Consider the following 13,638-nt stretch of genomic DNA (forward strand, 5'->3'; position numbering starts at 1 on the left):
GGGGTTTTTTTTTGTCTTTTTTTTTTTTTTTTTAAGAGGAATACATGAACTAATCCAAAGGAGTTGCTTATAACTACAGTTTGCTTTTTTTTTTTCTTTTTCTCAGAATTGTTTAAAGAGAAGTGGGAAAGGAGAAGGAAAGAGGTAATTTATAGGATGTACCTTAGAAACTATTATTAGAAGAATAAAAAAGAGAACTACTGGCAAATGTTAAGTGCATTAGAAATGCAGTAATTAGAAGCTTCTATAAGAAAATGAGCAAATCAGAGCTAAGTCTTCTATTAACCCACTGCGACTTGTAACTCACATTGCACTTTTTCCTCCCTGTACGAAGCTCCCCTATTACTGTGTATGATCGCCACGTGCAATTTTCTGTTGTTGTAAGTAGTGAGTAGATCTTTATTTGTTTGTGTGTGTACCTCTAGTTCACCAGCTTTCATTTAAGAGCAGAATTTTTCTGTGCTTTGAAAAGTGCCCAGCATAGCTGCATGGTGTATCTGATGTCTATTTTGGTCATACAGCACAGATCAATTAGTGATAAGGAGACACAATGAAATGCATTACAACATTTAAGGAAAGAAGAAGGATAGACATAGCTGGTAATGAGGTATATTTATTGTGGGAAAACTGATAGGATAGACATGGTAGGAACTGGGAAGTTAAAGACATATCTAGGAAATAAAATAGGAGTCAGATACATGCAAAGAGTGTGATGAATTTGTTTTTAAATACACGAATCTAAATTCTTGACAGATGTTTAAGCATTCTGTGGGTGCACAAAACCACTTGTGTCTAACTTTTAATAATATAAAATTAAGATACGCTCGGGATCAGCAGGTGGCGTGGTGGTTAAGGCGCTGGACACTCCCACATGGCTGACCAGGGTTTGAGTCCTGAGTCTGGTGGCTTGCTTTCTCACTTCCTCTCTCTCTCACTCTCTCCCTCTGGTCAAACTAAAATAAATAAATAAATAAATAAATAAATAAATAAATAAATAAATAAATAAATAAATAAATGTATAAATAAACTAAAATAAATAATTATAAAAAAAAAGATATGCTCAAATTTTCATGAGAAATCATTATCCATTAATATACTGACCATGGGGCCAGCAGGTGGCATGGAAGTGAAGACAGCTGGATTCCACACAGCTGACTCTGCATTTGGGTCCCTAAACCAGTGACTTGAGAATTATGCCGGACACATGTGCATGTGTGCCCAGGGTCCTGAGAGGAGAATGGAGGAGAAGGGATTCCAGTGTGGCCATCCCCTCTGGGGAACAATTTCTCAGTTTCCCACTCTCTGTCTCTCTGTCTCTGTTAAGTGCACACACTCTTGAGCAAAAACTAAAAAAATTTTTTTAAAAAATGCTAACCATGTCTGACAGTGTTCAAACACTATTTATATTATCCCATTAAAAATACTTCTATGCTATATGAAATATGAACTTATACAATGCCCATTTTACAAATGAGAAGCCAATGAATAGAGATGTGAAGCAACTTGCTCCGTGTCAACAAGTAGTTGAGTGGCAGAGGTTTCAAACACAGGTGGAGTCTAATTTTGAGCACAGGTTGACTCCTGACCTAGGCACTGGTAGCCACAGTGCTGTCTGTATCCAGGAAAACCCTAAAGATAAAATGTCCCTGTTACAGGTGAGATTTTGTTAAGAATTATTTATTTCATCTTATTCTTTATTACTGTTTATTTGGTTTGATACAGGGCTCATGTGCTCACCAGAGAGAGAGAGAAGGAAAGTGAGAAAGCAAACTGTCAGATCCAGGACTCAAACCATAGTTGGCCATGCGGAAGTACAGCATCTTAAACATCACACCACCTGCTGGCTCTACAGGAGAAATTTTTATTTAAAAAAAAGAAAAGCAGCAACTGTATTTAAGTAATGTTCTTCATTTGAAAGGCAGCACATGCTGAGGAGGTAAGAAAAATCTTAGTGTTCTCCATTCCTGGGCTAAAGATGGTCTCTCCTGGCTTTACATAGTGCGACGAACACCGCTAATGTGTCTCAAAGTGCCTGACTTATTACAAGGGAGAGATGGAGACATTGGCGAAAATAGGACAGAAGAGCAAAATAGAACAACCAGATGTTCCTATTTAGAGTCCTCTTTCTTCTGCTGTCTATATTTGCTAAACTGTCTCTGGTTCCAGCTCAAATAAAATCATACAAAATTATATTTGAAGGATAGTTTTTGTGGACTACTTGAGCGATGACAACATTTCATGGATTTTCAAGTGTTATCTCCAATAGCTCTTGCACCACATTTGTTCCAAGGACAGCAGGAAATAATTTGAAAACAAACCAAAGGACTCCAGCGCCTTCATCATTTAGCATTGAGTTGACAACAGAAAAAGCCAGGGAAGGGTGACTGCAAGTCACCCTGTCAGTTCAGAGGAAAATCATCTCACAAGATGACAAATATGAAGGTTTTCTATCTTGATAACTAGCGGCATCATTCCTTGGTAACCCTTGGTGATTGAGGAATGAAGGACCCAGTGTGGGACTAGGAAGGGAAGATTTCATAATCATCACAAAAATTAGTTTGAGATTTTTAGCACTATAATATTTACAAAGTGCACATGCAGTTATTCTCTTTGAGAAGCATGTAGCGATGTTTCTTTGGAAAAGTCCCTTATTCTTTCTTGACCATCAGCTTTTCTCAATTGTACTATGGAAAGACAATGATTCTCCCTAGGCAACTTACTAGTTTCCTGTGTTTCCACATTTGTAAGGTGGAAAAATAATAGTATTAAGGTTGAAACCTTAATGAATTTGCTCATAGTCATTGTTTACACTTACAAAAATGGCAATTTTATATTGTTCGATCTAAAACCTTTCTTAGAGAGTTGTGAGGATCAGAATACTAAAAATCAGAGCCTAGCTCTCTGTACACTCAGTAAGTTGAGAAGTTGATGGTTTCAGCTTCAAGGAGCATTGAGTTACCATTGTGACACGATGTTGGCCTAAAAGAAAATCTTTAATAAATTCAAGTACTGCTTGGGTAAAAAGAAATAAAGAAAAATGTAATTTACAATGCAGAGAGATAAATAGATTTGAAATTTATCATTACTCTTCTTGTGTAGTGGTTGAAGGAGTCGGATCCTACATGGCTGACTGTGGTATAAATCCCAGTCCTGGCCAGGAGAAAAGATTGCGGCACAACCACACTACACAGGGGAGTGTTTTCCCTCTCCCTTTCTCTCACTCTCGCCATCTCTCTCTAGTGAGAGCATGTGTCCTCTGAAAATTTAAAAAAGAAAAGATGGGACCAGCTGGTAACTTGGTGGTTAAGGCAGTAGAGCTCACATGACCAACAATGTGGTTTGAGTCTCAGATCCAGAGGCTTAAAAAACACATGCGTGTAAGTGTCCAAAATCTCATAAAAAGGAAGAGATGGAGGAGAAAGCATTGCAGCATGACTATCCCCTATTGGGGGGGAGGGTTAGGTGGAGTGCTTTTTCTCTCTCTATCCAGTGAGTGTGTGGACTCTATGGCAAAATTTTTTTAAAAAGTTGAAAATTTGGTGTAATTCGTATAATCTGATTATTTTGTGGAAAGTTTTTAATTTCAAATTTTGGGTGTTTTGTTTTGTTTTGTTTTGTTTTAATTACCAAAGAGTACTTATGCTCACCAGAGATAGAGAAAGAAAGCACTCCCCATGGGGCATGGTCACATGAAATCCTTTATCCTTTATTCCTCTATCCTATCCAGATTGTGGATACTCACACACAGGTGCATGGTGTTTTATCCAAGCTGTCAGGACCAGGACTCAAACCATGTTTGGTCATGTGGAATTCAGTTTCCTCTGCACAGCACTTTACTGCTACACTATTGGGTCAGAAGCGCATTGGAGGCCTGAGTTCAATTCCTGGTCCAACCTGAAAGAGTGGGACAGTGGTGTGTACCTATGAGCTCAGCAACTTGGGAAGGCTGAGGCAGAAGGATCACAAGTTCAAAGCTGTCCAGGGCAACATAGTGAGACCATGTTTAAAAAAGAGCTGGGCATGGTGACACATACATGTAATCCCAGGTGGGAAGCTAAAGCAGGAGGATCATGACATGGTGGAACCCATCTTAAAAATTAAAAAACAGGGGCCAGTAAGTGGCATGATGATTAAAGGCACTGGACCCCCACAAAGCCAAACATGGTTCATGTTCTGGACCTGGCGGCTCGCTTTCTCACTTTCCTTTTCTCTCACTCTTCCCCTGTCTGGTCAACTTAAAAGTAAATAACAAAGTCGGGAACCAGCAGTGAGTTGACAACAGAAAAAGCCAGGGAAGGGTGACTGCAAGTCACCCTGTCAGTTCAGAGGAAAATCATCTCACAAGATGACAAATATGAAGGTTTTCTATCTTGATAACTAGCGGCATCATTCCTTGGTAACCCTTGGTGATTGAGGAATGAAGGACCCAGTGTGGGACTAGGAAGGGAAGATTTCATAATCATCACAAAAATTAGTTTGAGATTTTTAGCACTATAATATTTACAAAGTGCACATGCAGTTATTCTCTTTGAGAAGCATGTAGCGATGTTTCTTTGGAAAAGTCCCTTATTCTTTCTTGACCATCAGCTTTTCTCAATTGTACTATGGAAAGACAATGATTCTCCCTAGGCAACTTACTAGTTTCCTGTGTTTCCACATTTGTAAGGTGGAAAAATAATAGTATTAAGGTTGAAACCTTAATGAATTTGCTCATAGTCATTGTTTACACTTACAAAAATGGCAATTTTATATTGTTCGATCTAAAACCTTTCTTAGAGAGTTGTGAGGATCAGAATACTAAAAATCAGAGCCTAGCTCTCTGTACACTCAGTAAGTTGAGAAGTTGATGGTTTCAGCTTCAAGGAGCATTGAGTTACCATTGTGACACGATGTTGGCCTAAAAGAAAATCTTTAATAAATTCAAGTACTGCTTGGGTAAAAAGAAATAAAGAAAAATGTAATTTACAATGCAGAGAGATAAATAGATTTGAAATTTATCATTACTCTTCTTGTGTAGTGGTTGAAGGAGTCGGATCCTACATGGCTGACTGTGGTATAAATCCCAGTCCTGGCCAGGAGAAAAGATTGCGGCACAACCACACTACACAGGGGAGTGTTTTCCCTCTCCCTTTCTCTCACTCTCGCCATCTCTCTCTAGTGAGAGCATGTGTCCTCTGAAAATTTAAAAAAGAAAAGATGGGACCAGCTGGTAACTTGGTGGTTAAGGCAGTAGAGCTCACATGACCAACAATGTGGTTTGAGTCTCAGATCCAGAGGCTTAAAAAACACATGCGTGTAAGTGTCCAAAATCTCATAAAAAGGAAGAGATGGAGGAGAAAGCATTGCAGCATGACTATCCCCTATTGGGGGGGAGGGTTAGGTGGAGTGCTTTTTCTCTCTCTATCCAGTGAGTGTGTGGACTCTATGGCAAAATTTTTTTAAAAAGTTGAAAATTTGGTGTAATTCGTATAATCTGATTATTTTGTGGAAAGTTTTTAATTTCAAATTTTGGGTGTTTTGTTTTGTTTTGTTTTGTTTTAATTACCAAAGAGTACTTATGCTCACCAGAGATAGAGAAAGAAAGCACTCCCCATGGGGCATGGTCACATGAAATCCTTTATCCTTTATTCCTCTATCCTATCCAGATTGTGGATACTCACACACAGGTGCATGGTGTTTTATCCAAGCTGTCAGGACCAGGACTCAAACCATGTTTGGTCATGTGGAATTCAGTTTCCTCTGCACAGCACTTTACTGCTACACTATTGGGTCAGAAGCGCATTGGAGGCCTGAGTTCAATTCCTGGTCCAACCTGAAAGAGTGGGACAGTGGTGTGTACCTATGAGCTCAGCAACTTGGGAAGGCTGAGGCAGAAGGATCACAAGTTCAAAGCTGTCCAGGGCAACATAGTGAGACCATGTTTAAAAAAGAGCTGGGCATGGTGACACATACATGTAATCCCAGGTGGGAAGCTAAAGCAGGAGGATCATGACATGGTGGAACCCATCTTAAAAATTAAAAAACAGGGGCCAGTAAGTGGCATGATGATTAAAGGCACTGGACCCCCACAAAGCCAAACATGGTTCATGTTCTGGACCTGGCGGCTCGCTTTCTCACTTTCCTTTTCTCTCACTCTTCCCCTGTCTGGTCAACTTAAAAGTAAATAACAAAGTCGGGAACCAGCAGTTAATGTAACGGCTATGTCGCTGGACTCCCATGTAGTCGACTGGGGTTCGCGTCCCGGACCTGGTGGCTTAGAACTCACGCCGGGCGCGTGTGCGTGCGTACCCAAGATCCCGAGAGGAGAATGGAGGAGAAGGGATTGCGGCGTGACCATCCCCCCTGGGGGGGGTGATTTCTCGCTTTCTGTCTCTATGTCTCTCTCTGTCTGTCTGGCGAGCGCACATGCCCTATAGCAAAAACCTCTCCAAATAAATAAATAAATAAATTACAAAGCTAAGCAAAATATTTATTTTTTAAAAAAGAAACCTCATTAATTATGGGAAAAACAAATACTTTTAAAACTGTTCAATTTATGTTTTATTAAGAACCATTTGAGACTGAACTAGGAAATCATATACATGTTATGTAAATTATTTTTTCATGTGAATAATATGCTATGTAAAGTCAAGATATTATTATAATTAATAACTCAATATTATTGAATTATTTTTTCCAATTATTTATATAGTACAATAAGTTATTTCAGTTACTCTTCTGAGGGTTAGAATCCTGATTCAAAATTATATTTTAAATATTAGTTATTTAAGAAGGAATAATGTAGCGTGTACCAAGATATTTTCCTTAAAAATGTTATTTTTGAACATATGCAAAAATTCTAAATGTTCGGATGTAATCACCTTTTGAAGACACTACCTAAGAAATAAAGATCAAAAGAAAAACATTGTAGTTATTTTCCCCCCTTCCTTTTTTCTTAAATGTAATCATTTTGGAGAAAAACTGTAATTTTTTAAACGAATGTAAAGGAACGGAATAGTAATCTTAGTAAAAAGATTTTAACAATTCAGTATTCAAAATTGTCTCTTACTTAACTGAAAAATATTTTCCCTTTAATATTGTGTGTGTGTGAAAGAGAGAGGGAGAGGGAAGGAGAGAAAGACAATGGGCATGTAGAGACCTGCAAGATTGCTATCTTTCTTTTTATTGGGTTTTGTTTTTATTCTGAGAATCTTGTTTTCTAAATGGTGATTGAGACACAGATCAACTATATTCATATTTTACTACTCCTTTTACCTAGGAGTAAGAAAATGGGAGAGATTTGTCCAAAGTTAGATGCCAAGAACTAGGAAGAGTTTAAGCCAGGTCTCAAAATTATTTGTCCAGTGTCTTTTTATCATATGTGACTACTACTATATTCTGTTCACAAACTTATCCTAGAATTTAATCACTTTCACTTTGTTACTTCTATTTTCTTTTAACTGGTAATATAGATTCTTTACATAAATAATGGCTTCATTGGAATAGATAGTTATTGAGCTAAGGACTAAAATGCCCTATTTTTGCTTGATAAGAAATACTTGTATAATATTCGTATTTTTGCTTGATAAGAAATACTTGTATAATATTCGTATAATATCTACAATTTAAATGATTAAAATATAGTCACTATTTGAGGGATTTAATAAAACATATTTTTAGAGAATTAGTTTTTTTTATTATTATTTTAATTTGCTATAGGGCACATTTGCTTACCAGGGAGAGACACAAAGAGAAAGTGAGAAAGCAAGCTGCCAGGTCAAGTACTTGAACTTCAGTCAGCTAGGCTGGAGTCCAGTGCCTCAACCACTATGCCACCTGCTGGCCGCTAGTGAACATATTTATTTGGAAAGTGGCTAATGGATGATAGATGTTTTTGTCTATTTCAATGGCTTCATTTTTCTTTCATTCTTATTCTAGGACATATGAGCTCTAGAAGTATATCATTTGAAGTAGAATTCAGCTACAATGAAAATAGTTTAATTAATTAATTAATTTATTTATTTATTTTGTGTGATTTTTCTATAGGGTGTGTGCACTTGCCAGAGAAACAGAGATGGAAAGTGAGAAATCACCTGAGGAGTATGAGTTACAAAAATATAACTTCTCCGATACTGAAAAAGTTTGGGGATCCAGGAGTTTTTCTCCTCTCAGGACTTTTTTCTCCTCTCAGGATTTTGTGCACACATGCACATGCGCCTAGCATGTTTCAGTCCACTGGGTCCACTGCCTGAACTGCAGTCTAGTACCTTAACCACTGCACCACTTGCTGGTCCCCAAAATATTTATTAATTGAAATAGTTTTCAAAAAATGATGAAGATAATCTAATTCAGGTAAAAACTCAAGCAATATAAGAAAGTTTATTTTCTTAACCTAGAAAAAATTTCAAATTTCTTCCTCAGTTAACCCTTTCCTTCCCTTTTCCATTTTCCAATTTGTCATCTTGATTAATTTCTTTCCTGCCTTTACAAAATTAGATATCTAGAAATTCTCTATAAATATGACCCAAAGCTATGAAAGAAAAACAGCAAACTTTAGATAATTCATTTCTTACCCTGAGAAACTCTCACATATAATTGATAAGCAATGACAATAAAATACTGAACTGAAGGGCAAAACCCATACCACAGTGGCTAAGCTCTATAAACAGAAAGCTGGAAGCCATATGGCTGACTGCAGTTTTAATCCTGGTCTCAGTGGCTCCCACAACACACTGTGTGGGGGTGTGTTGGGGTGTGTGTGTGTGTGTGTGTATGTGTGTACACATGTGCCCCAAATCCTGAGAGAATGGAGAAATGGAAAAAAACAGATTGGGGCATAATTCTGCCCCATTGGGAAATGCTTTCTCTCACTCTTTCTCTCTCTAGTGAGCACATGTGCCCACTCACAATTAAAAAAAAAAATTAACTACCGTCTATCTAATGCACTAGCCACTATCTCCACTTGTTTATACTCTATTCTCTTAATTTTCTTCATTTTCCATCTTAATATTTTTAATAATCTGCATGTCTTTTTTCTCATGATTATATGGTAAACTCATTCAGAGTGATACTTTCATAGATTTTTATTTTCTTGAACAATTCATGGAACATACAGATATTTTATAAATATTCATTGAATTAATAAATAAACTAGAAATTGGATGTTTGGAAAATATGTTTTATGATTAATTTAATAAAATTATATTCATTGAAACAATTTTCAAAATGTCTGTAGTTAGCATAGCAATGTTTCAACTGTGACTGAGCTTATTTAGTGTATAATTCTGATTTATAATTTCTTACTATGTAGTGTATTATATAAGTCATGGGAATTAGTGTAAAATCCATACTGGCCTCATGACTGACAGACACTGTTTTGAATAAATCTTCAATCCGAATGTGGTTTCTTATAATTGGCCAATTTCCCTGAGAAGCAAGATATATTGATTAATTGAGAACTGTAGTTAATTGGGGCTTTACTAAAATTTATTATACTGACATGGAGTAGGCACTTAATAAATATTCGTCAAATGTATGAAGCCTAATTAGTTAAAAGTTATTTTGCTTTTACTTTTTCAAAGAAAAATTTTCCATTAAACTTGTAATATGCAATAGTATTAGACTCCACACAGCAGATAAGTAAACTATTTCATAAATATCTCAATTTCTTTTTCTTTTCTTTTTTTTGGAGAGGTTTTTGCTATAGGATGTGTGCGGTCACCAGACAGACAGAAAGAGACAGAGAGACAGAAAGTGAGAAATCACCCCCCAGGGGGAATGGCCACGCTGCAATCCCTTCTCCTCTATTCTCCTCTTGGGATCTTGTGCACGCATGCACATGCGCCCGGTGTGAGTTTTAAGCCACTGGGTCCAGGATGCGAACCGCGGTCCAACGACATAGCCATTACGCTAACTGCTGGTCCCTCAATTTCTTTTCATTAATTTTTTTTCTTTTAACATTATTTTATTTAGCTCTATTTATTTATTTATTTTATTTGCCCAGAGAGGGACAGAGCAAGAGAAAGGAAAATGAGAAAGCAAACCACCAGGTTTTTTACCATTTCCCTGCTCTTCTATTTCCCTTTTTTCCCTTTATTTTCTGAGTAAGTCAGTCTTAAACTTATGAGTGGGCACAAGTAAGGTAGAAAGCCCCAGCAGTGTGAGAGACGAGAGATTTGGCAGCCTAGAGAACAGTGTTGGAGCTCAAGTAGGGTCAGAAAGACAGCTGAATGGGTTCGTGGCGCTAGCAGCAATCAAATACTAGTTACACACAGAACAATTGATCAAATATGTAAATATACTAAAGAAAGAAATAGCTTTTCCACTGTCAGAAAAAGTAGACACAAATATAAAAAGAGAGAAACTACATTAGACCATGTGGTATTGATTTGGAAATGGAGGCCTTAGTGTTTCAAAGATATAGAAGTTTATAGAAATGGGACCAGCAGTTGATGTAATGGCTATGTCACTGGACTCTCATGTAGGCGACTGTGGTTCGAGTCCCGGACCTGGTGACTTAAACTCACATCGGGCCCATGTGTATGCGTGCCCAAGATCCAAGAGGAGAACGGAGGAGAAGGGATTGCGGCATGGCCATCCCCCCTGAGGGGTGTGATTTCTTGCTTTCTGTCTCTCTGTCTCTCTCTCTCTCTCCTTCTGGCAAACACATGCACCCTATAGCAAAAACCTCTTCAAAGAAAAAAGAAGAAGAAATATAAATGTTAATATATGTATAGATAGCTAAGTTTTTTTTTACACACATATACTTCTTGATTATTAGTCCTGAAAACAATGACACTCCCAAAAAAATGAGCATGCATACCACCCACATTTTGGTTTCTAAAATACCATTCTCATCCCAAAGAACTGAGAACTCCTTCAAGAAAGAACTAATTCTAGGGCTGGGACATAAAATACAAAATGAGCCTGGAATCTCTTATTGGACAAAAGTATGAAAGTACCAAACTTTGGCTATGTCAAAGAAAAAATCAGATTAAAGAGAATCACACTGGGCCAGCCCATGGCGTGGTGGTTAAGGCAGCTGGGTCCCTCGTGGCCAACTGCACGATTTGAGTCCTGGACCCAGCAACTTGAAAAACATGCTGGGAGTGTATGTACCTGACCAAAAGGCCCGTAGGAAGAAGAAATGGAGAAGAGATTGCAGCATGACCATGCCCCATGGGGAGAACTTTCTCACTTTCCCTCTCTCTCGCTCACTCTGTCACTCTACGTTTTGTGGCAAACACACACACACCCTCTGACAAATTAAAATATATAATATATATCCTATTTATGTATAATATATCAGATATATTCAGAGTTTATATTAGAATGTTAAGCTCATGGGGACCAGCAGGTGGTGTGGTGGTTAAGGCGCTGGACACTCCCACATGGCCAACCACGGTGCAAATCCCGGACCTGGTGGCTTGCTTTCCCACTTTCTCTCTTTCTCTCTGTCTCTCTTTGGTCAAGTTAAAATAAGGACTGAATAAATAAAATTAAATAAATAATTCTTAAAAAAAGGAGAAAAAGAATGTTAAGCTCATATAATATAATGGATTAAACTGAAATAGTCTACTTGTCTTTTGATTGTTTAGTTGTTCAATCAAGTAACAATATCTATCAAATCAAATACTTAAATATCTGTCAATTTTTCATTGATATTTCTGTTACTAGCAAGGGATCACAGAGGTTAACTCTCTTTCCCGAAAGGCAAAAATGTTTCAAAAGTACTTATTTTTTCAATATGATTTTGTATGTTTGGGGAGAATACGCTATGCTATTGTGGAACTGAGTTGTGATATGAAGGGTTTGGAGTTTAACTGGAGAAAAGGTGAAGATTGCTGGGCACATGTTATCTGACTCACCTTTCATAGAAAAAGATTTCCTCCCAAGACTAAATGACAAGCAGTAGGAAGTGCCTCCTGATCAGTCATGGTGGTATGGTGATAGGGGCAAGAAATAACATGGTTTCTTGGATTTTATGCACTTTTTTTGTGTGTGAGAAAATTGATTTTTCACAAATATTATTATTTGCATAATTATATAGTGTTCATTTAAGAAAAGATTTAGGGGCCAACTGGTGGCATGGTGATTAAGGCAGCTGGATCCCGCATAGCCAACTGTGCAGTTCGAGTCCTAGACCCACCCAATGGCTTGAAAAACTGTGTGTGTGTGTGTGTGTGTGTGTGTGTGTGTGCATGTGTGCCCAAAATCCTGAAAGGAGAAATGGAGGAGAAGGGATTGTGGCATGACTATCTACCATGAGGCAATGCTTTCTCTTCCCTCCCCTTCTTTAGTGAACACACACACACTGAGCAAATTTTTCTATCTCTTATACCTCATTTTTTACTTTAGCAATGTAGAAAAAAGGGAGGGGGCAGCCCATGACATGGTGATTAAGGCAGCTGGATTCCCACATACTTGACTGCATGGTTTAAGTCCTGGACCAGCAGCCTGAAAAACATGCCAGGCACATGTGCGTGCATACCTGAAATCCTGAAAGGAGGGGAAAAAAGAAGGGATTGTGGCCTGAACATCTTGCCTGGAGGGTGCTTTCTCACTTTCCCTCTCTGTGTCTCTCTCTGGTGAGTACACACGCCCTCTGACAAAAAATTTTAAAAGAAAAAAAAGTAGAAATTAGTTAAAGATCAGTAATGCAGTGCAATGAGTTCATAATCCAACTTTCCTGCCTTATAGCTAAGGAAACTTAGGAAAATTATTCTATCTTTTGTGCCTCATTTTCTTCACATATAAAATGGGGTAATAGTAATACCAAAATTAGAGAATTATAAGCATTAAAGGAAATAAAACATATTGATTGCGTAAAGCAATACCTGAGACATGGGAAACACATATAAATTATTAGCCATTTTGATAATTATTGGAGAAAATATCAAGGAAAAATAGAAGCTACTAAGAAATCAGTGATTTCTCAGAACACAGTTTGATTATCCTCTGACTCTGTTTACTGTATGTACTTCATACGATAAGAGAGCACACAGGTACTCCTTTGTTTTGCTTTGTTTTTATTCATCTGTTTAAGTAGGATGATAATTGTATTCACTGTAGTATTGCTATAATGCTACAAGGATTTAATCATAAAAAGTCTTAGTAATGAGGAGCGGTGGCTGCCCGAGCTGTGCACAGCTACACGCACCTTCCCGCTCCCCCACGCCGGCCTCAGCCCACTCACCGGCTATAGAAAATGATGAAAGAAACGACTTACTATGATGTTTTGGGGGTCAAACCCAATGCTACCCAGGAAGAGTTGAAGAAGGCTTACAGGAAACTGGCCTTGAAGTACCACCCTGATAAGAATCCAAATGAAGGCGAGAAATTTAAACAGATTTCTCAAGCTTATGAAGTTCTCTCTGATGCGAAGAAAAGGGAATTATATGACAAAGGAGGAGGGCAGGCAATTAAAGAGGGTGGAGCAGGTGGTGGTTTTGGCTCCCCAATGGACATCTTTGATATGCTTTTTGGAGGAGGAGGAAGGATGCAGAGAGAAAGAAGAGGTAAAAATGTTGTACATCAGCTGTCAGTAACCTTAGAAGATTTATATAATGGTGCAACAAGAAAACTGGCCCTGTGAAAGAATGTGATTTGTGACCAATGTGAAGGCCGAGGTGGTAAGAAAGGAGCAGTAGAGTGCTGTCC

The 13,638-nt window shown here is 37.9% G+C and overlaps 1 pseudogene; it reads left to right on the forward strand.

Annotated features, from left to right (window-relative positions):
* The window catches only part of LOC102499512 (dnaJ homolog subfamily A member 1 pseudogene), a 61,758-nt pseudogene that overhangs the window by 47,241 nt on the left and 879 nt on the right, over positions 1 to 13,638 (forward strand).

The sequence above is a fragment of the Tupaia chinensis genome, unplaced genomic scaffold (genome assembly GCF_000334495.1).
Source record: "Tupaia chinensis unplaced genomic scaffold, TupChi_1.0 Scaffold000534_1, whole genome shotgun sequence".
NCBI classification, from domain to species: domain Eukaryota; kingdom Metazoa; phylum Chordata; class Mammalia; order Scandentia; family Tupaiidae; genus Tupaia; species Tupaia belangeri.